Source organism: Danio rerio, chromosome 15, assembly GCF_052040795.2.
Source record: "Danio rerio strain M-AB ecotype USA chromosome 15, GRCz13ab, whole genome shotgun sequence".
Taxonomy (NCBI): Eukaryota; Metazoa; Chordata; class Actinopteri; order Cypriniformes; family Danionidae; genus Danio; species Danio rerio.
Window position 1 is genome coordinate 44897957 of NC_141035.1, and position 20479 is coordinate 44918435.

General features: G+C 37.8%; 1 protein-coding gene, 1 long non-coding RNA gene and 1 pseudogene across 4 annotated transcripts in view; 1 reads left to right on the plus strand and 2 right to left on the minus strand.

Moving 5' to 3' along the window:
- Positions 1–20479, plus strand: part of sgpp2 (sphingosine-1-phosphate phosphatase 2) — a 146312-nt gene that overhangs the window by 18039 nt on the left and 107794 nt on the right. The window contains exon 1 of one of the 2 annotated variants that reach the window (XM_087282287.1): positions 19720–19942. The exons of the other annotated variant lie outside the window; for it this stretch is intronic. The gene's annotated coding sequence lies outside the window, so the exon portion shown is untranslated. Of the gene's footprint in view, positions 1–19719; positions 19943–20479 lie in introns of those variants that run through there. 2 annotated transcript variants of the gene reach the window in all.
- Positions 1797–9795, minus strand: LOC147833759 (uncharacterized). The gene is made up of 3 exons (XR_015509955.1): positions 6593–9795; positions 3557–3654; positions 1797–2245 (listed from the first exon to the last, which is right to left on the minus strand). It is a non-coding gene; the product is annotated as an uncharacterized LOC147833759 (long non-coding RNA).
- On the minus strand, positions 11326–16356 carry LOC101884267 (uncharacterized; annotated as a pseudogene). The gene is made up of 3 exons (XR_015509948.1): positions 16233–16356; positions 15963–16081; positions 11326–11980 (listed from the first exon to the last, which is right to left on the minus strand). The product of XR_015509948.1 is annotated as an uncharacterized LOC101884267 (transcript).

Below are 20479 nucleotides of genomic sequence, written 5' to 3' on the forward strand. Positions count from 1 at the left end.
TAAAAACGGTCATCGTCCCATGCCTATTCTCTTGTTGGTCCCCTCTTGTTTTCAGCCACACACTTGTATGTCTTAATGTTTTGTCGTGTTATTTTCACTTTTACTTTGTTTCATTCATTCATTTTCCTTCGGCTTAGTCTCTTATTCATCAGGGGTCGCCACAGTAGAATGAACCACCAACTGTTCCAGTATATGTTTTACTCAGGATGGCCTTCCAGCCACAACCCAGTACTGGAAACAACCATACACACTCATTCACACTCACACTCATACACTTCGGCGAGAACATGCAAAGCCCACACAGAAATGCCAACTGGCCCAATCAGGGCTCAAACCAGTGACCTTCTTGCTCTGAGGTGACAGTCCTAACCACTGAGCCTCCGTGCCGCCCACTTTGTTTCACTAGTTGTTTATCCATCATTTGATTGGATGTTGATTCTGCCTTTGGGGCATAAACCACCATTTACCAAGACAATTACGGAAGAATTACAATTAAGGAAGAAAGAGGCAGGACCCATTTAGAGTATCTTACATTTACTTATGACATTTACTTATCTTACATGTATCTTTACTACATGTAAGAAAGTTTTTTTTTGTTTGTTTGTTATAATATCTAGCTTTTGAGGATCTTTTGGTCTACTTTACTTGTTCAGGCAGGTCCTATGTAAGTGATTTCTTGTTTGGCTAAAAATACTGTAAATTCATTTTCCTTCAACTTAGTCCCTTATTTATCAGGGGTCACCACAGCGGAATGAAGTACCGTGCCACCCACTTTGTTTCACTAGTTGTTTATCCATCATTTAACTGAATGTTGATGTTGCTTTTGGGGCACAAACGACCAATTACCAAGATAATTACCAAGAGATATCAACACAAACACATTGAGGATTACCTAAAATGTGTTCCTTCCCAATGGTCCATGAACCCACATTGATCAATAACACATCCGAATCGCGAGTAGTTATACTGTGTTGAGTTTTTTTGTGGGTGTTTGGAGTTTACACCAGAAATGCGTGCAATCGCTTAAACTCACACTCATTCAAGGAGGAAAGAGGCAGGAGCTATTTAGAGTAAAGTAGTACACTCTCAGAAATAAAGGTACAAGAGCTGTCTCTGGGGCAGTACCTTTTCAAAAGGTACATATTTGTACCTAAAAAGTCCTTAATGGTACCTCAAAGGTACATATCAGTACCCAAGTGCACCTAAAATGTACCTTTGAGGTACCAACATAGACTCTTCAGGTACAAATATGTATCTTTTGAAAGGTACTGCCCCAGTGAGCTCCTGTACCTTTATGTCTGAGAGTGTACATAGGGATGGTTTTCTTTTGTTGTTTTGTTTTTCTTTTGGTATGATATCTGCTTTTTGAGGATCTTTTGGTCTACTTCACCGGGTCAGATGGGTCCTATTTCAGTGATTTCTTGATTGGCTGAAAAAAATGACTAAATTGTTACAACTAAATTGATCAATTTACCTCAAATTATAGTTTTGACTTGAGTGAAAACTGTTGGTTTAAAGTAAAAATACTTATTTTTCCTAGGGGGGTTGTTTTTTGTTTTAAGGCTAATTTAAGATTTTTTATTTTTAAAACAGTTTAGAATCAGGAACCATATTTTTTTTCCTAATATCAAAATTTACTTTAAATGAAATACACAGATAATTTCACTTTTTTTCAGTGCAAATAGTGAGATGTATAAAGTAGAAAGTATTATCGTCATTATTATTTTATTTATTTATTTTTAGAATGGAAAATATTATAGGATCCAATTACCAAAAAGAGGCTTAGCAGACTAAAATTGTATTAGTCACATTTTGTTTTTAATACACAGGATAGTGAAATTAATTATGCTTAAACAGAACATGCAAACTCTTTACCATTAATAATCAACCTCCGAGTGCAAGTTGTAGAATTAAGAACAACAATTAATGCATTTCACAAACTGTCAACTCTATTTGCCATTTTTAATCTTTACTGCAATTAAAGCATGAAACTCTTCAGCTAAATGAAACTTTGAGTAAAGCAGCTGTCAATCACGCATCTGCTGGTGCTGCTTCTGCTGGCGCTGCTTCTGCTGGTGCTGGTTCTGCTGGTGCTGGTTCTGCTGCTGCTGCTGCTGGTGCTGCTGTTGCTGGTGCCTGATTTGCTGAAGGCTGAACATTCTGTGGAACCTTACCCGGAGCATTCTGTGGAACATTCTGTGGAATCTTCTTGCTCCCTTTTAAACCACTGCCTTTCTTCTTGGACCTGGGAAACATAAACACTGATATTATAATATCGTGTGGATCTTTATGTTGGGTTTGTTAAATTTAAATACACTCATCAGATATTCGGTCAAATCAATCGCTCTCTAGAGTCTGTATTGTCCAGCCTCCTACACTATAAATAAGGCTGGGGCTGAAATCAGGGTGTGAATTACTTTACTTTTTTAATGATTAAATTTTTCACTATATTAATTTCGTAAGGAGCACGTGAAATGATTGATCAAAGCTGGTCTCTCATCTGCAATCATCGGTTAAACAGATTAATCCAAGCCTACATTGAATAGCCCATATTACCTTACTTCCTTATCTTCGTTTTTGAAGATTCCCCTTGTCCACCCCATTTCCTCCTTTGTCTCCTTTACCAGGGGGAGCTCTTCTTGAGAACTACCTGATCTCGAACTCTTCTAAATGCTAATTGACCAGACAGGAGCCCTGGGCTCAATTATCTCCGAGGTCAGGCATCTCTCCCAGGAGGACAGCTTGCCCAACCGGCTATTAGTCTCAAGCAATATCTAAGTGTGAGCTCTTGAATGTTAGTTTGTGTAATACATGCTTCAGTGTATTAAATTCAAGTATTTATTTAAACTACATCTAATTTATTAATAAAAGTCTGTGTTTTGAGGGATATTTAATGTATTCTGACCTGCAGTAACCTCTATTTTCAGAGCTTAATGTAGGTCAAACTATACAAATGCATTTAAAAATGAGCTGAAATACAGTTATTGAGATTTTTCTGGCACAACTTAATAGTTTTAGGTTCAATCCGCTAAAATTTGTTATCCTAATCAATTTGTGCTGGGACAACATGAATGAATTGTGTGGAAACCAGCATTTTTGACACTGTAAGAAAGAGACATGAGGCTTTAAGTTACTTTCCAGAACCTTTTCATTCACTTTTCCTTGCCGGTGGCATGACATTCCCATTCACACGCAGACTGCTGATTCACTGGTATCATTTAAACCACAACTCCTCTTTAGTGAACACTTGAGCACTTTATTATTAGCAATATTAAAAATCCCCTCCCCTTCCTCACTATCTGAGCACTAGTTCATTTATGATTAGTACTTCTAGTGTTTATTCACTCTTCTTGTTGAATCGCCGAATGCCTCCTCATTTCACGCTTGGACAAAATTATCTGCTAACTGTAACTTTAATCAGTCGTTATTAAATTTAATAATTGGCTGTTTAATAAATCTCTTCCCATCTTCCTTTTTCAGTTCATATTATACCAAGACATAATTCTGCTTGTTTCAGGGTACTTCTGTGGACCTTTAAAATGTTAAAAAGACATACTGATTCTTAGAGCCTCTAAAGATTCTGCCATCTACTGAAGAGATCACAAAATACACCAGGCAGGTCAGAAGAAGGATCTTCACTGGTACAGTCAAACCCTGAAGTGAACAAACACACAAGAATATAAACACGTGTTCGCTGAAAACACAAAGAACATCATGCTTGCTTGTTAAGAAATAAATAGAATTTGAGCTTTAATGTTTAGGTGAGCTTGAGCTTTTGAAATTAGCAGAGAACGTCAGTTGTTTTATTTACTCATTTAGGATCAGTCTTGGGTGCTGTCATGTTTACCAGCGAACAACCACCAGATGTCGCTGGCAAACACACACACTTAGAACTACACTTTTCCTGGACTACAACTTCATACATGCTCTTCGCCCACACACCTGCTTTCTCATTTAGCTTGATTTACATTCACACCTGAGGACTTTCAGAGACTGATTACACACAGTATTTAAGCCACACATTCACCCCTTCAGTTGGCCGAGTCTTCTGTAACGCCGGGGAGTAACACCACAACAGAAGGTAGGATCCAATATGCAGGTTTAATCTTTGTCAGGCAAGCAATGGTCAATACAGATATGAACAGGTATGTGCGGGCAAATCCAGAGTCGAAGTCAATAAACAGGCAATGGGTCGAAAGGCAGGCGGCAGACAAGGAAAACTAAATAAACAAGGCAAGGTTCAAAACACAGAGAAACAAGACCAGGAACGCGTTGTAATGTCACCTTACAGATAAACAAGACTCGGACTGAAGTCGGCCATCTTGTGAGCTGGAGGACTGGAGTCGGCCATCTTGTGTGCTGGAGGACTGGAGTCGGCCATCTTGTGTGCTGGAGGACTGGAGTCGGCCATCTTGTGTGCTGGAGGACTGGAGTCGGCCATCTTGTGAGCTGGAGGACTGGAGTCGGCCATCTTGTGAGCTAGAGCAGCCATCTTGCAAGCTGGAAGACTAGATGTGGCCATTTTCTGAGCTGGGTGTGTGGTGGTGGAATGAGCAGCAAGCCCCGTTGCCAGCGGGTCTTGCTGCTCATTCCACCACCACACACCCAGCTCAGAAAGTGGCCACATCTAGTCTTCCAGCTTGCAAGATGGCTGCTCTAGCTCACAAGATGGCCGACTCCAGTCCTCCAGCTCACAAGATGGCCGACTTCAGTCCGAGTCTTGTTTATCTGTAAGGTGACATTACAACGCGTTCCTGGTTTTGTTTCTCTGTGTTTTGAACCTTGCCTTGTTTATTTAGTTTTCCTTGTCTGCCGCCTGCCTTTCGACCCATTGCCTGTTTATTGACTTCGACTCTGGATTTGCCCGCACATACCTGTTCATATCTGTATTGACCATTGCTTGCCTGACAAAGATTAAACCTGCATATTGGATCCTACCTTCTGTTGTGGTGTTACTCCCCGGCGTTACAGAAGACTCGGCCAACTGAAGGGGTGAATGTGTGGCTTAAATACTGTGTGTAATCAGTCTCTGAAAGTCCTCAGGTGTGAATGTAAATCAAGCTAAATGAGAAAGCAGGTGTGTGGGCGAAGAGCATGTATGAAGTTGTAGTCCAGGAAAAGTGTAGTTCTAAGTGTGTGTGTTTGCCAGCGACATCTGGTGGTTGTTCGCTGGTAAACATGACAGATGCATTGACTTACAAAGTAACTACTGTGGTTAAACGACTAATTTAGCTATTTTTACTCATAATCTACTTGCCTTAACTGCTAATTTGAACAGTTCTTTATAAATTAAATTATTTTTTTTTTACAAATTTTATTTTGCAAAATAATGTGTGAAATTACGGGAGTTTTCCAGGAGAAACAACAAAACGGGAGGGTGACGGGAGATAGGTCTGAAATACAGGAGACTCCTGGGAAAAACGGGAGTGTTGGCAGGCATAAATATAATATAAATTCAGAGAACTAGTATTTTTCTTTTATATATGCAAACACACAAATAAATATCATTACATGTATCAAAACATGAACAAAACTTATTAAAATAAAGTATTTAAAATAAAGCTAAAAGGCCTGTGTTTGGCTTATATGTTAAAAGACATAAAACAGTTTAATTACTATTGTCTAAACCAGGAGTTCCCAAACATTTCAGCCCGTGACCCCCAAAATAACAGTCACTGGGGTGGTTATAAGTATCCGCTTGTTGAGTGTGAGGTCACACGAAGCGGCTTCCGGGTCCAAGTGCTTAATCAAACTGTATGGGGAGACTCGATAAATGGTAATAATAACCGTTTACAAAACGATCTAATACTTTCGAAAATCACTATTGCATTATATTTATCCATGCCTAATATTCGATGGCCAGAAAGTGAATTATTCTTTATAAATTTTTCAAATATTGATGTCTGTGTTGCAGCAAGTCCAGACACTGATGTGTACACCATTATTTTATATAAGAAATACTTTAATGTGTGATAGAACTAAAAAGGGATCTTGAAGGAATATTTTCTCAATTCAAATGAGTGGTACCCGGAAACAGTATTCTATACGTCACAGATACGTCACGACTTAACAAGCGGATAGAAACCTTGCATGCAATGGCACACACACACCAATAGGCCCAAGTCTATTCTTTGTTTAATTCTTAAATGTATGTGGTGTAAAGCCATAATTGATTAAAATGTAATATAGTGTTTATTTTGATGGATAAAGCAAGGACAATAATTGAAAACAGTTTAAAATGCACTAGGTTTACAAATAAATGTAAAATCTAAATATTGACTGTGGTAGCCTAAAATTAGGCTTTTTGGCCTTACCGTTAAATATACGGTAGAAACCGTAAAACAGTTTTCTACAATTAACAGTAAACTATGTTTTTCATTTATTTTTATTGTATTTTTTAAAAGAAAAATTCTAAATAATTTTTTTTCAGTGTATCTTTACTTTACTTTAACTGTAATCATCATTCACTCAAGCATCTATAGAAAAAAAAATTGTGCACTTTACGGATAATCAGATTCAAAATTTCTAAACTCTCTTTATACAAAAAAGAAAAACATTAAAAGGAAGAGCTGGATCTGAATGTAATACATACCATGATGTCTGTCCTAACTTGAGTAGATGCTTGGAGATCTTCTGAGATGAATGTTGGATCTGTGACTGGGGAGAACTCATTTTATTCTGCTCCTATGCAAAATATCTGGAAAGATAATCCGCTAACAGCAACTTCTATAATTTTCTGTTTGATAAAATGATATCTTTTGCAAATGATGCATTAATTAAAGTTGTAATAATGTTTCTAATAATGCATTTTAAGCCACTGTAAGCACAACAATTTTGTTAACTTTTAATTAATTTAAAAAAATTTGGTTCTGTGTTTTGTGAGCAACACAGATAAGTCCTGAAGTAACTCAACTAAAATCACCAGATTAATTCAGTCATTGTGGCTATTTAATATGCCTCCAACAAGGTTCAGTTGAATACAAAAGTGTTGTGAAAATGTAATACTTTTCCAATTATAATATAAGTGATGTTTAACAAAGCAAGGACATTTATTTCACAGTATTTCCTATTTATATTTCTCTTCTCATACTATTTTAGTTTGGCTGGAATTAAAAAAAAAAGTTTTAAAAATATGCTAAGGTCAATATTATTAGTCTCTTTAGGAAATACTCTTTCCGTTTGGTCACAAAACAAAGCCCTGTTGTCTAATAACTTGTCTAATTAACCTAGTTAAACTTTAAATTTTCACTTTGAGCTGAATACTACTACTGTACTATTATTTTGCAAAATGACTGATAATAAAATATATTGTGCTTTTATTGTACTTTATAATATTATGGCTTTTAATCATTTAATTAACTGCATTATAAAGTACTAGTGTGATATGAAGACAAAATTTAATGCTGTTGAAAAATGCAAAATAAGTGGCACTGAAGTCTGACAAGAAGACGTTGTGTTGATACGGCTATTTTGCATTTGCGTTTCACAAGCTAATGATATGTTTTCTCATTGGAGCATGCATATCTCTCCGGTTATCAAAGTTGGCTTTTAGCCCTGAGTCCGCTGATCTCAAAGTATGTACAGTTTGAAGTCAGAATTTTCCCCCTTTTATAAATTTTTTTAATAAAAAATTTCCAAATAATGTTTAACAGAGCAAGGAATTTCTTACAGTATTTCCTATAATATTTTTTCCTCTGGAGAAAGTCTTATTTGTTTTATTTCAGCTAGAATAAAAGCAGTTTAAGACATTTCAAGGTCAAAATTATTAGCACGCTTAAGCAATATATTTTTTTCGATAGTCTAAAGAACAAACCATCGTTATACAATACAATGACTTGTCTAATTACACTAACTTGCCTAATTAAGCCTTTAAATGTTACTTTAAGCTGAATTCTGATATTTTGAAAAATATCTAGTAAAATATTATGTACTGTCATCATGGCAAAGATAAAATAAAGATGTATAGATGTATCTAATTCATGCTTTATCAACAAAATATCACATTTTCTTTAGTGTACAGTTTCCTTTTTAATTCTAAAATTTAGACCCTGGTCCTGACAGAACATGGTTTAATTTCCCCAATTTAGCCATTTTCCAAGACTCTTTCACCGTTTCATTTTATGCTTATATGTGGTTGTTGAAGTTTTAATGCAGCCGCATGTAAACATGTAACGCTAACACAAGACACAAAACTGAACGCAAGACACCATCGCAAGGTACGCAAGTAAAAACACTTACCATGTGTTCACATATGTGACAGTGGCGCCTGCAGCCGTACCTACCATACATTTTTATTTATTTATTTATTTACGTAATTTAAATGGATTATTAAACAGTATACACTATGATATATTGACAAAGCCAGAAAGAATGACAACAAATAAAGGTGTGCGTTTGTGTGTTTTAAAGCGTGTACTGTATGTACTTGGTGGGAGATGGGTAAAGAAAAGTATTGGCTTTAGTTTTGCTGCTTTTCACTAAACGTTACAATTCAGAGAGCTATTGATTAAAACAAGGTTCAAAGTGAGTAAACTCTTTTTAAAACAGATAAACTTAATTAAGACATTTGCCAAAAGGCCTAAAACTAATGAGACAAATATTGATCCCCCACATGGAGTGGAGACCGCAGTCTCATCAGCACCTGAACCAGGGAAACTGTCTCTTTCATCAGACAGATCAGATCCAGCTGCTGCACAGCGTCCTTGCATGGAACGGCTACCATTCAAGATGTTTTAAACAATTTTATCTAAGAGACTGGCATAAATAAGCAGACATCTCCATTCTCACAACGAGTTTCTGAGTTTTCTCACCCCTCCAACTGAGTTTGTTCCACCGAGGTAATGAACATATTCAGTGCTGTTGCGAATACTTTGTAAACGCCTGTCCCACTCATTCAGATTATTTGATTAAATTAACTAAATTGTAATTGACTGGTGCAACATGGAAAAGTTTATTACAGGCTTATCTGAAACTGAATATTTCACTTGAATTTATGTAGGATAGATTATTATTTTATTTGACAATCCAGTTCATGATTCGGCATTGTTGAAGCATAGCCTGGAAACAATTAACACTTACATCACTAAAGCTGTTTAATCACTAATGAATAAAACTCAAACACAAATCACCTTGAACTATATTTGAAAGCTTTCACTAGGTGTTGCATGAGTTAGTCCACTCTCAGGAATTAAGGTTTAGTGCTAGTTCTAGGGAGACCTAATGACACTTCACTCGTTACAATCAAACAATAACCACAGCACACAAACAATATGTACAGTATAAGCAGCCCATTCATTAATTTAGTTTGTTTGCAGACGTTGATCCAGACATTCAGTACTCTTGTCAATTAAATGTATTTCAGTATCATATTTATCTTCCTGCTCTTTCTAGTAGAAATAAGCTGAAGGAAATTGAGTGAATGAGTGATTATCAAAGTCACTCACACATACAGTCATGTAAATTTGATCTTTCCTCAGATAGGAAAATGTATCAAGCTACATGCAAACAGCTGTACATGAAAATGAGATATTTAAATCTTATAGATTAGCCTCTTCCTTATTTGCTTCATGTATCAAAGGCATTTTTAATAATTTAGCTGTCAAATGAGCCAAAGGAGTTTTAATCTTTATATACAACTGAATTCTGAAAGCATTATTAATATTTACAGCACATTACACAAGCATTTAACTATAGTGACTTTCTGTTTCCCTCATAACCTTGTAAATGTTGTTATTTATTCGTATTTCTACACTGGATCTATTAGCAACAGAAGAAAAGCAAAGCAATTTAAACCACACAGTATACATTAAAAAACATAGTTAACTAAATTTATTTGCCCGTGTGACAAAAAAGACAGTAAAATGTCTTGTTCTTTTTTATTTCTTTTTTTTTTTTTTGACAAATATCTAAAAAAAACAGTCCCAAAATTCATGTTTAGAATATATAAAACTAATATAAACACACAAAGCTTGCAGTTTTTCATTTCTAACTAAGTAAAGTTTGTTTATAAACTACTTTCGAGAGGACCGCATGCTTATGATTGCTTGCAGCCAGTCTCGCAATATTTAATTTATGATTCACCGATCAGACGATTTCTAAGCCACTATAAATATCCTAAGTTGCATATAACAGCCATTTTTGTTTCAAAGAATCGCCTCTTTCATCCTTACTCCTCCTCCTTTCCTAGATGGGTGGCATGGTGGCCAAGTGGTTAGCACTGTTGCCTCACAGCAAGAACGTCACTGGTTCTAGTCCTTACCAAGCCAGCTGACGTTTCTGTGCAGAGTTTACAGGTTCTCCCAATGCTCACGTGGGTTTCCCAAGGGTTCCCTAATTTCCTCCCACCGTCCAAAAACATGCAACTTAAATTAATTGAATAATCCAAATCAACACCATAGACATGCTCCTAGTAAGTTATCTTATAAGAGCAATTACTATCTGTTCATTAGCTACTACAGCAGGGGAGTTCTACCTGAGCTCAAACTCCCCTCTTGCCTTGCAAACAGGAGGGAGCCCTGGGTTTGAGGATCTTATGAGCTCAGGGATCTCTCCCAGGACAGCATGCTAAACAAGCTTTATAATCAATCATGAGCTAAGTGTGAACTCTTGAAATGGATCAACTATTTTTTTTTCACGTCACCTTAAACTTCAGTTTCTCATCTAATCTCAACCAATCATATGCTCTCTAGTATCTGACATGCCCCACCCCTTTCAAAAGGCTGTTTTGGAGCACATTAGATTATAAATTTCCTTAAATGGTCACCCAATTAACCCAACTATTTATTTAAAATCACTATTTAATCTCCCTCAAGTGGTTCCAAAACCACAAACCACAAAAAGCATAATAGTGGCACTTTAAAAGATGAACATGTTTCTCATGTCCTCATAAGCTCTGGCTCACATCAGCAGTCCAGCACCCGCTGTGACTGTCTTCTTTCACCTTGCCAGCTGCATGAGCTTATTTTTAATGGGACGTAAACATAAACAAGTATATGAAAACCCACACATGTATAAGTTAGTGGCGGATCTGTAAAGGAAAATCAGCTTTTAATGGATGTTTAAATGTTTTTGTTACATTCACACAGTTTTGACCAGCAGGTGTTCAATGATTTGGTGTTTGGATCTCTGAAACAGTTTTGAATAGTTTTGTCAAGCTTTGAAAACTGTTCATTTACTGATTTTTTTTTTTACAGTGTACAGTTTATGCAAACAGTAAAATTCATGTTACGCAAACTGTAACGTGGACTTTATACTGTAGTACACTTTGGGCATTCATTTTCCCACAAGTGAAATCCATTGAAGTCCAAATGAAGTCCAAACACAAAGTAGCAAGCAGAAGTACTTTATTTGTTTAAACAGGAAGCAAACACATTTTTTATCTAAGCTGACTATATTTCAAAATGAAAGATGATAATAGGTTTTAAAACTACATTGCATGTGCATGAATATAGATGTTTTCTTAAGGCAGACAGCGTGGGTCAATGGCAGTGTTTCCTTCCCCTTTACAAGCATAACACACATTCTCACTCACACAGCGGTACAGAGGAACAATAGCCGCAATCTTCTTGAATTCACTCTGAAGATCTTTTCCAATGTCAAACTTCCAGAAATTCTTGAAAGCAAAAGCTTTAATCCCACCGTGTTCCTTCCAGTTCCTCAGGCCTTCAAGAATATTGTGGTTGCTATCTGGATTCAGACATGTGTCCACACATGGGGACTCAAACGTGTAGAAAACCGAGCAGCCATCTTTTCTTTTATTCAGAAGTCGGGTCATTAGAGAATTGCCGGCAGGATTGAGCAGGAGAGACTCTGAATGCCTGTTGTATTGCTTCTTTTTACTGATCACAACTTTCTTAGTTCCTGCAGCGATGAGCTCTGCACCCTGGTAAAGTGCATTTGTTTCATCCGTTATAGCGTTTTTCACGTTTTTCACGTTTTTCACGTTTTCACGTCATGGCCATCTGCATCCACTCTCTTATAGCTGCAAAACAGTAAAAGAGATCATGTCGTGTTGTCATGATACTGGAATTTGAATACCAATCAGTACTGAATATTTTGAAACTTCCATTTCCCGATAACATTCATGCACTTTCTGTGAAGAGCGGTGAACTAATGACCTTCACGGCCAATCACAGTCATTTTTGTTGAGCATGAAAACGCAATGGATGTTTCTCAATTTCAAGAACACAGAGAACGGACTTGTGCTCTTGTGGAGAGCTGTCTTGCCAAGTTACCTCTGAAGAACGAACTCGGGAGAGCACGAGAACAGAGTTACCACGGAAGAACGAACTCAGCAGTGCGAGAATAGAGTTACCTCAAAAGAACGAACTTGGGAGTGCGCGGGAACACAGAACGCATCCTGTGAGAAATGAGATGTTGCAGTCTTCCTGATGGTCATGACCTTCACCTATTTTTAATTCATTCATTAATTTTCTTTTCGGCTTAGTCCCTTTATTAATCTGAGGTCGCCACAGCGGAATGAACCGGCCTATATTTAATGGGAATTTATTTAAACATTATGGCATTCATACAACGATGTAGAGGTCTGCAATCCCTGAATAAATTTCTAAATAAATCGCGGGAGCGGTCGGTAACGGGTTTAATTTGGGAAGGGAGCGGGCTGTCTAGCAATATCGCTCTCGACTCCTGAGCGAGCACGCGTATGTATGTGTGTAAATGAAATAGCGCGATGCTTTGTTTAGCTTGTTTGTTCCTATGTGTGTGTATGTGTGCGCACGCACGAATGAGAGGTGTGTGTCTGTGTGAGAGAGAGCTTTGTCTGTGTGTGTGCTTGGTGCTTTTGTGTGTGTATGCGTGTTAGTGCGCGCGCTTGCGAATGAGAGAGAGAGAGAGAGCTTTGCCTGTGTGTGTGCCCTTGGTGCTTATGTGTGTGTTAGTGCATGCGCGCGAATGAGAGAAAGAGAGAGCTTTGTCTGTGTGTGTGTGTATTTATACAGACAGCTTGTTTTAGGCTGGGACTGTATAGCTGGGTGATTTTCAGTTTTGTTCTCCCCCCGCTCTTTAGCGGGATCGGGGCGGGGTGGGCAGCGGGACAACAAATGCTTAATATAAGCGGGAGCGGTCGAGTTCGGGCTAAAACCTGGCGGGTGCGGGCGGGAGCCAGATTCAAAATTTAGTCCCGCGCAGATCTCTACAACGATGTATTGTTTTACACCTTTTCAATATGTTATGTTTATTTATAAACAAATTTCGAGAGGATCAAGTGCTTATGATGGTTCACAGCTGTTCCAACTTTAGCTAATGATTAATTATCCTATCAGATGATCCTTAACTCACTATAAATAACCAGACTTTTCTCATCTCAATAGCTTCATCTTGAAGAAACCCCCCTACCCAACCCTACTTTCCCTCCTTTCAAGCGGGCGACACGGTGGCCAGTGACATTTCTGTGCGGAGTTTTGCTAGTTCTCCCCGTGATCGCATGGGTTTTCCCCAGGTCATCCGGTTTCCTCCCACAGTTTAAAAACAAGCACTCTAAACAATTAATCCAAAATATTTTAGCCAAACTCTGAGTACATCCATATCTGACACTTAGCTACAATAAGCAGGAGGGGGAGTCATTGAGATCTACCTGAGTTCAAACTCCACTCTCGCCTTACAATGGGAGGGAGCCCAGGGCTCGAGGATCTTATGAGCTCATGTAACCCCGCCGGTCTTATGCCACCCAACCTGCTCCGAGCTGGTATCGAATCAGCGACCTTTCGCATGGGAGTCAGGCGCTCTACCAAGGAGGCTAAAGACCATGGCCTCTTGCGTCCGTCGCTAGAGCACCTTTAGAGGCCAGAGGAGTGAGGTTTACCTGCACAGCACTTACTAGCTGGCCTCCGTTACACTCACACCCCTAAACCTCACTCCCATCCGGGTCACGGCACCAATGTAACCCTGCCAGACCTACGCCGCCCAACCGGCAACCTTCCGCATGGAAGTTGGTCGCTCTAACAAGGAGGCTAAAGACCATGGCCTCTAACGTCTGTCGCTTGAGCACCTTTAGAGGTCAGAGGAGTGAGGTTTACCTGCACAGCACTTACTAGCTGGCCTCTGTACACTCAGGGCTCTCTACCAGGACAGCACGCCAAACAAGCTTTATAATCAATTATCAGCTAAATGTGAACTCTTTAAATATAAAACGAACAAAAGCCTTACAAATATACTTTGCACAATATAAATAAAAAAGATTTTAATACGAATTTCAGCAAGCAAACACCCTTATGTGTTCATGCCTCTATTAATATTTTCATATTAACGTTTACTTTCACCCTCTCATTTAGGGAATCTCCTGGGGTAAATAAGTTTTTATCTCTGAACTTTAATAATAAATATATATATAATGCTGCACTTCCAACCTTTATTCAGCTGCAATGGAACTTCTCAAGCAAGTTTTGTGCTCAAGTCTGCATCCATGTATCCTCGATGACATTACACGAGAAAACGAGGACGCAAGATCGCTAAAGATCGCATATTGAAAAAACAGCCAATGGCCATTCAGTGTTTAAGTACGCACTTAACAACGTTCAAATGTTAAAATGTTTTTTCCAGTATCATGACTACACTAGTTGGTGGACAGAGTACTGAAAAATGTAGCACTGCATATCAAAATAAAGTAGTGCAAGTAACAAAATTCTTGCTGCCTTAATTTTCTTAGTTGTTCTAGTCATCTTAACTTATTTTAATCAAACTGACTAAAATATGAAGTTTATCTTTGCATAACTTAAAAAAAAATCTAGTCAAAACCTGATTAGCTTATTAAAATGAGTTAAAGCAACATAAAAAAAACCTTTTTGTCATATCATTTTTACAATGTAAAGTGGAAGTATCTGCTCTAAAACCTACCCAAAGATTGAGTAAAAACGTAGCTCTTCTAAAAGTAATATGCTATGAAAAGTTTCACCTTATACCCAGCAGATTAAATATGTTTCGGTCACACTTTACAATAAGGTTCATTAGTTAATGTTAATAAATGCATTTACTAACATGAACAAACAATGAACAATAGATTTACTGCTGTATTTGTTCATGTTAGTTAACGTTAGTTAATGAAAATACAGGTTCATTGTTCATGTTAACTCATGGTGCATTAACTAATGTTAACAAGCATGGACTGGGATATTAATAATGCATTAGTAAATGTTTAATTATGATTAATAAATGCTGTACATGTGTTGTTCATGATTACTTCATGTTAGTAAATGCATTAACTAATGAACCTTATTGTGAAGTGTTACCTATGTAGCTTACATCAGTGAAATTGTCTTTTAAGCGTGTATTTACGTGTAAGTTATATTATACTTGTGAAGCAAAATCTGTGTGATCCAAGAGACAAAAATGTAGCTGTATTGATGTTAACCATTAGATTATATGACCTTTGAACCCTGACTAACAAGCTACAAGTGTCCAGCAGGTGGCGCCACAAAAACCAAGCTCATGCAGCACTGACAGAATACATGCAATTTGTGCATGTGTTTGAAAACGTAACATTCTGTAGTGCATTTAGTTATTATTTAATGCCATTTTGTGATTGCGGTCATTATCCAGTACAGATCCTGCATCTTCTTGGGCTCTTTTAACGCTTCCAGGCTGTACATGTTTGCTGCTTTTATAAATCTGAAGCGATTTTTCTATGCTCATTTTGATTGGATGGGAAATAGGGAACTGATTATTCTACTTAGCCAACTGTAGACAAGAAAAATAGTGAGTGCAGTTTGAGGGAAAATAGTGCAGTAATTATACAGCAGTAAAAATATAATCAAGCAAACGTAAAATTACACACTTTTAAATTACATATTAAAGTACAATTCCTGTGAAAAACTGCTCAATTACTTACTTAACACCACTGATTAAGAAACAATCCTGTTTACTGTTCCGATGCTTCCTCTTAGTTGCTTAACTTCCTAACTGCTAACTTTGAGGGTTTCATTTTCAATAGATACTGTAAAAAAACTTACTTCTGTTCGAAGAAGTTGATAATGCGAGCAAGAGTTGTGATGTCCAGGGATTCAACACTTTCTGTCCGGTCGGGAAGCAGAAAGAGCAGCAGGAGTCCATTCAGAAACAAAGCAAACCTCTAATGTCAAAACACACACACAGAAAAGCTGAATAAATACATTGGTAACACGTGCATAGTTTATCTTAGAAGAAATTATCCAAACATATCCATTGACTCTCACCAAAACCACATAATTAATAATTGTTAGTAAATATTGAATGGGACTGACCATGTTTGTTGTTTCAAATTTGCAAGTCCAGAATAATGCTGTGCGATCTCCACAGAAAACGGGTGATATGAGTGAAAAGGAAGTGGTTTTGGTTATGTCGAGTCTGGACCAGCCCTCTTCTTTGGTGTGATCTCTCTTCTAGTCTCACATAATGTGTGAAAATAAAAGGCCGATGCTCCAGCTAACACTGTGAAGACACCTCAAAATGGTTTTAAAAGTTTGTAGAGTGAGTGTTGCACTAAAATCATAAAACAATATCATTATTGTAATTCTCCGTCTGTGTGATTCGTATAAAATAACCAGAATCAAAATCAGAAGGAGCTTTATTGCCAGGTATGTTCACACATATGTGGAATTTGTTTTCATGACAGAAGCTTCTACAGTGCAACAGAGTGACAGAGACAGGACAAAAAAACATAACAAATATATTTAAAAATGGAAGTAAATAGTGAATGCAAATATACAAACTGACAAGTGTATGTACAGGTATATTACTATATACAATATGTGCATGTGCAAATAGGTTATATGCGGAGCTAGTGTTTCTTCCCATACGGATAAACTTCCCATGAGCGGTTAATGTGACTTTTTTTCCATTTTATAAGGTTCCTTTTACAGCATCAATGTTGTAATGTAATTAAAATACAATCAGTTTAACAGACTTTGGTATTCATTTAGTTGTTCAAGCGTACAACGAGACAAAAAGCTGTTTACTCGCACGCGCCCGTCAGAATCGGCAGGCTAGCGCAGAAACTCCATTTAAAGGTTCAGGACACCCTGGATAACTTTTTTTTATATTAACAGATTTGTGTGTGTTGAGCATCAGTTAAGACAATGTTAGCACCTGTCAGCTTTATTTGGGGGGAAAACTGGATAATTTTGAGCTTTTGTCAGCTAATTTCAGCTTCCGGGTTTAAAATGATTTTTGGGGCGGGATCAAAATCGGCGACGCAGCGCAGTACTGCAAGTGCAATGATGACGCGTCGGTTTCTCATTATTATTCTTAGCGGAGTTTTCTTATCCTATGAGAAGAGCCGGCTGCTTAATTATTCATGAGACCTGCCAGACCTGCCAGAGTCAAGCCCGAGCTGTGTCACGGACCCACGGGCACACAGTATTTAGCCGTTCATGAAGGCTCATATGCGTTTGTTTCCATGATCCACGCGGTTTGTTGCTTGTTTTCCCCCGCAATCTTGTCAAGGCCGATCATACAGCAAAGCTGTGTGTGTGCTGCTAGCATTTTTGTCGGAAGAGCAGCACGAGAATTAAAGAATGGCGGACGCAGACTTTCATCAGAAGTTCGTTTACATTCAGACACATCACTGTGCTGCTGTGTTTGCCTAAATCCTCCAGATTACAAGCAGGGCTAATGGTTAAAATAGACAGGTCAGGAGATCTGCTGCACTGAGTCTGCTGGATACGGGGATTGAGGGAGAAGTCCCCATTTATGCGGTTTACATGAACACACTTATCTTTATAATTATATAAATTGTGGTTATGTGTATATGAAATTACGAATAACAAATGTAGCAGGGCATTAAATCACTGTTTATTTCTTTGCATTTTTACTTTGTAAACTATAAACTCATGCGTCTCCTCATGGTTTGTGTCTCTTTTTGTGAGCTAGCTTCGTTCGCTCACGTTCTCCCCTGCTGGCCACGCCCACTCCTGCCCGATGCTCGCGAAGCTCCACGCCCATTAATCATGCATCTTTTGAAAAAATTCTAAAGTAGACTCTAACTGAAAGTGGGAGGTGTCATGGCCCTTTAAAAAATAAAAATCAAGTCAAATAAATGTTCATGTTTTAAAGTCATGGAGGGGAAAATGTAATTTAATGCAGTGATTCTTGTACAATCTGAGACCCAGTTGCCGGCCGGTGATGATTGCTGATTTTTAAAGAAAACAGATCTTAAACGTGCCAATTTTGTAAAGGCATACAGTTCACCTGAAGCGCATAACCCAGGTTTACTGACAAACTAAATGCTCTTCTGCATACTTCTGCATATACCCTATTGGCATGTAAAGTATGTTGTTAAATAAATAACTAAGTATATATTGTATAAAAAGTAGTGATGTTTGTTTCACAATTACTATCATAAAGTGTTCATGAGATGAATTGCCTGAGGGAAGAAACTGTTTCTGTGTCAATCCTGCTCTTTTATGGAAATTAACCATGGCTTTAAAGGGTCATTAGGCCTATAAAATTATATTAACCATGATGTTTGGTGGATTGATTATCATTTGCATAACCACAGTTTTACTACAAAATACTCTGCTTAAACTATGTCTTTTGTGTAGCCAAACCATGGTTAATTTGTTTAACTTGTACCATGGTTAAACCATAGGCTATTGCCTTTGATATCCAAATTCAATCCAGATAGCCTCTGAAAACAGCATTTTCTGCCATTTTAGGTGTAAATATCAGTTCTGAACAGCTTTTTCCACGTTTGAGGTAATTTCTAACAATAAATGAGAAGCTAAATTATGAAAGTATGGTTTCATTATGACACATATGTAGTGCTGTCGCCTTACAGCAAGAAGATCGCTGGTTTGAGCCTCGGCTGGGTCAGTTGGCATTTCTATGTGGAGTTTGCATGTTCTCCCCACGTTCACGTGGGTTACCTCTGGTTGCTCCGGTTTCCCCCACAAGTCCAAAGACATGCGGTCCCTGCTGAAAAATCCAGCTTAAACCAGCCTAGGCTGGTTGGCTGGTTTTAGCTGATCAAACAGGCTGTTTTTTGAGGGGTTTTGGCCACTTCCAGGCTGGTTTCCAGCCACTTCCAGCCTGGTCTTAGCTGGTTATGCTGGGAGATGACCAGCTAAATCCAGCTTGACCAGCCTAGCAGGCTGGGAGCCCAGCCAAAACCAGCTATGTCCAGCTTAAACCAGGCTGGTCAAGCTGGTTTTAGCTGGATTTAGCTGGTCATTTTCCAGCCTGACCAGCTAAGACCAGGCTGGAAATGGCTGGAAATCAGCCTGGAAGTGGCCAAAACCCCTCTAAAACCAGCCTGGTCGACCACCTAAAACCAGCCAACCAGCCTAGGCTGGATTTTTAGCAGGGGTAGGTGAATTGGGTAGGCTAAAATTGTGTGTGTGTGTGTGTGTGTGTGTGTGTGTGTGTGTGTGTGTGCGTGCGTGCGTGCGTGCGTGCGTGCGTGCGTGTGTGTGTGTGTGAATGAGAGTGTATGGATGTTTCCCAGAGATGGGTTGCGAATGGAAGGGCATCCGCAACGTAAATAATATGCCCCAGATTGATAAAGGGGCTAAGCCAAAAAGAAAAGGAATAAATGTTTCATTATTTTGATTAGCCTTGTAAAACTTAATGTCATATCTATTTAATAGGCCTATGTACTTATTTTATTTTTGTGTGTATTTGAAATATCAATACAGTCATTTAAATAATTAGATGTAATTAATAATTAAACTGTAAATATTAAATAAACATATGCAATTATTGTTTATTTAGCAACTTCCGCTAGGGGGCAGAATACATTAATCGCTAGTTTTCTACAGTGCAAAGGCGTTTTTGAAACTGTTCTCAATCGGTGTAACGTTAACAAAACGTATCACACCATAAATAACAAAAAGAGCAGTGGATGAAGTATACATTTACCTGTAATTCACTGAAACAAAACCTGCTATCAAAATCGACTACATCTTTGGTCAGCGATGCTAATTTCTTCAGTAGCCAGTTGACTCGTTACATTCAGGTAAATACAGTTTCCAAAACATTACACGACCGTATCACTGTATTTATTAGCCTTTAAGTTCACTGTACATGTACACCAAGTTATCATATTATTATTTTAAGCACACTGACATATGAGGTAAATTACATTTAAATGTTGTGTTGTAAATCAAAGTAGGCTCTGCTATTCTCAAATTACACCCTCATGATGGCCCCATCCACGTGTTTGTTCATATTATGTAGTTATGAAGGACATTCTTGTTCTAATCAGGTTGTAAGCTTTTATATTTTAATATAAGCTATGTGTGTGCAAATATTACGTTGTTTTTTTACTTCTCTCCTTCCTTTTGTTTGCCAAGGCTATTCAATTCAATTAAGCTACTTTCAAGGCTACAGGCCTACACTTTCATATTTTTAACTTCAACTTGTACTTTTACTTATACTTGCTACTCAAAAAAAGACTATATTCTTTATCTGCTTTGCTTTTTGTACAAATATCATGATCCTTAGCTGCTTTGTTTGTAGCATTGTAGGTTTTTTCTGACTGTAGAAAACATTT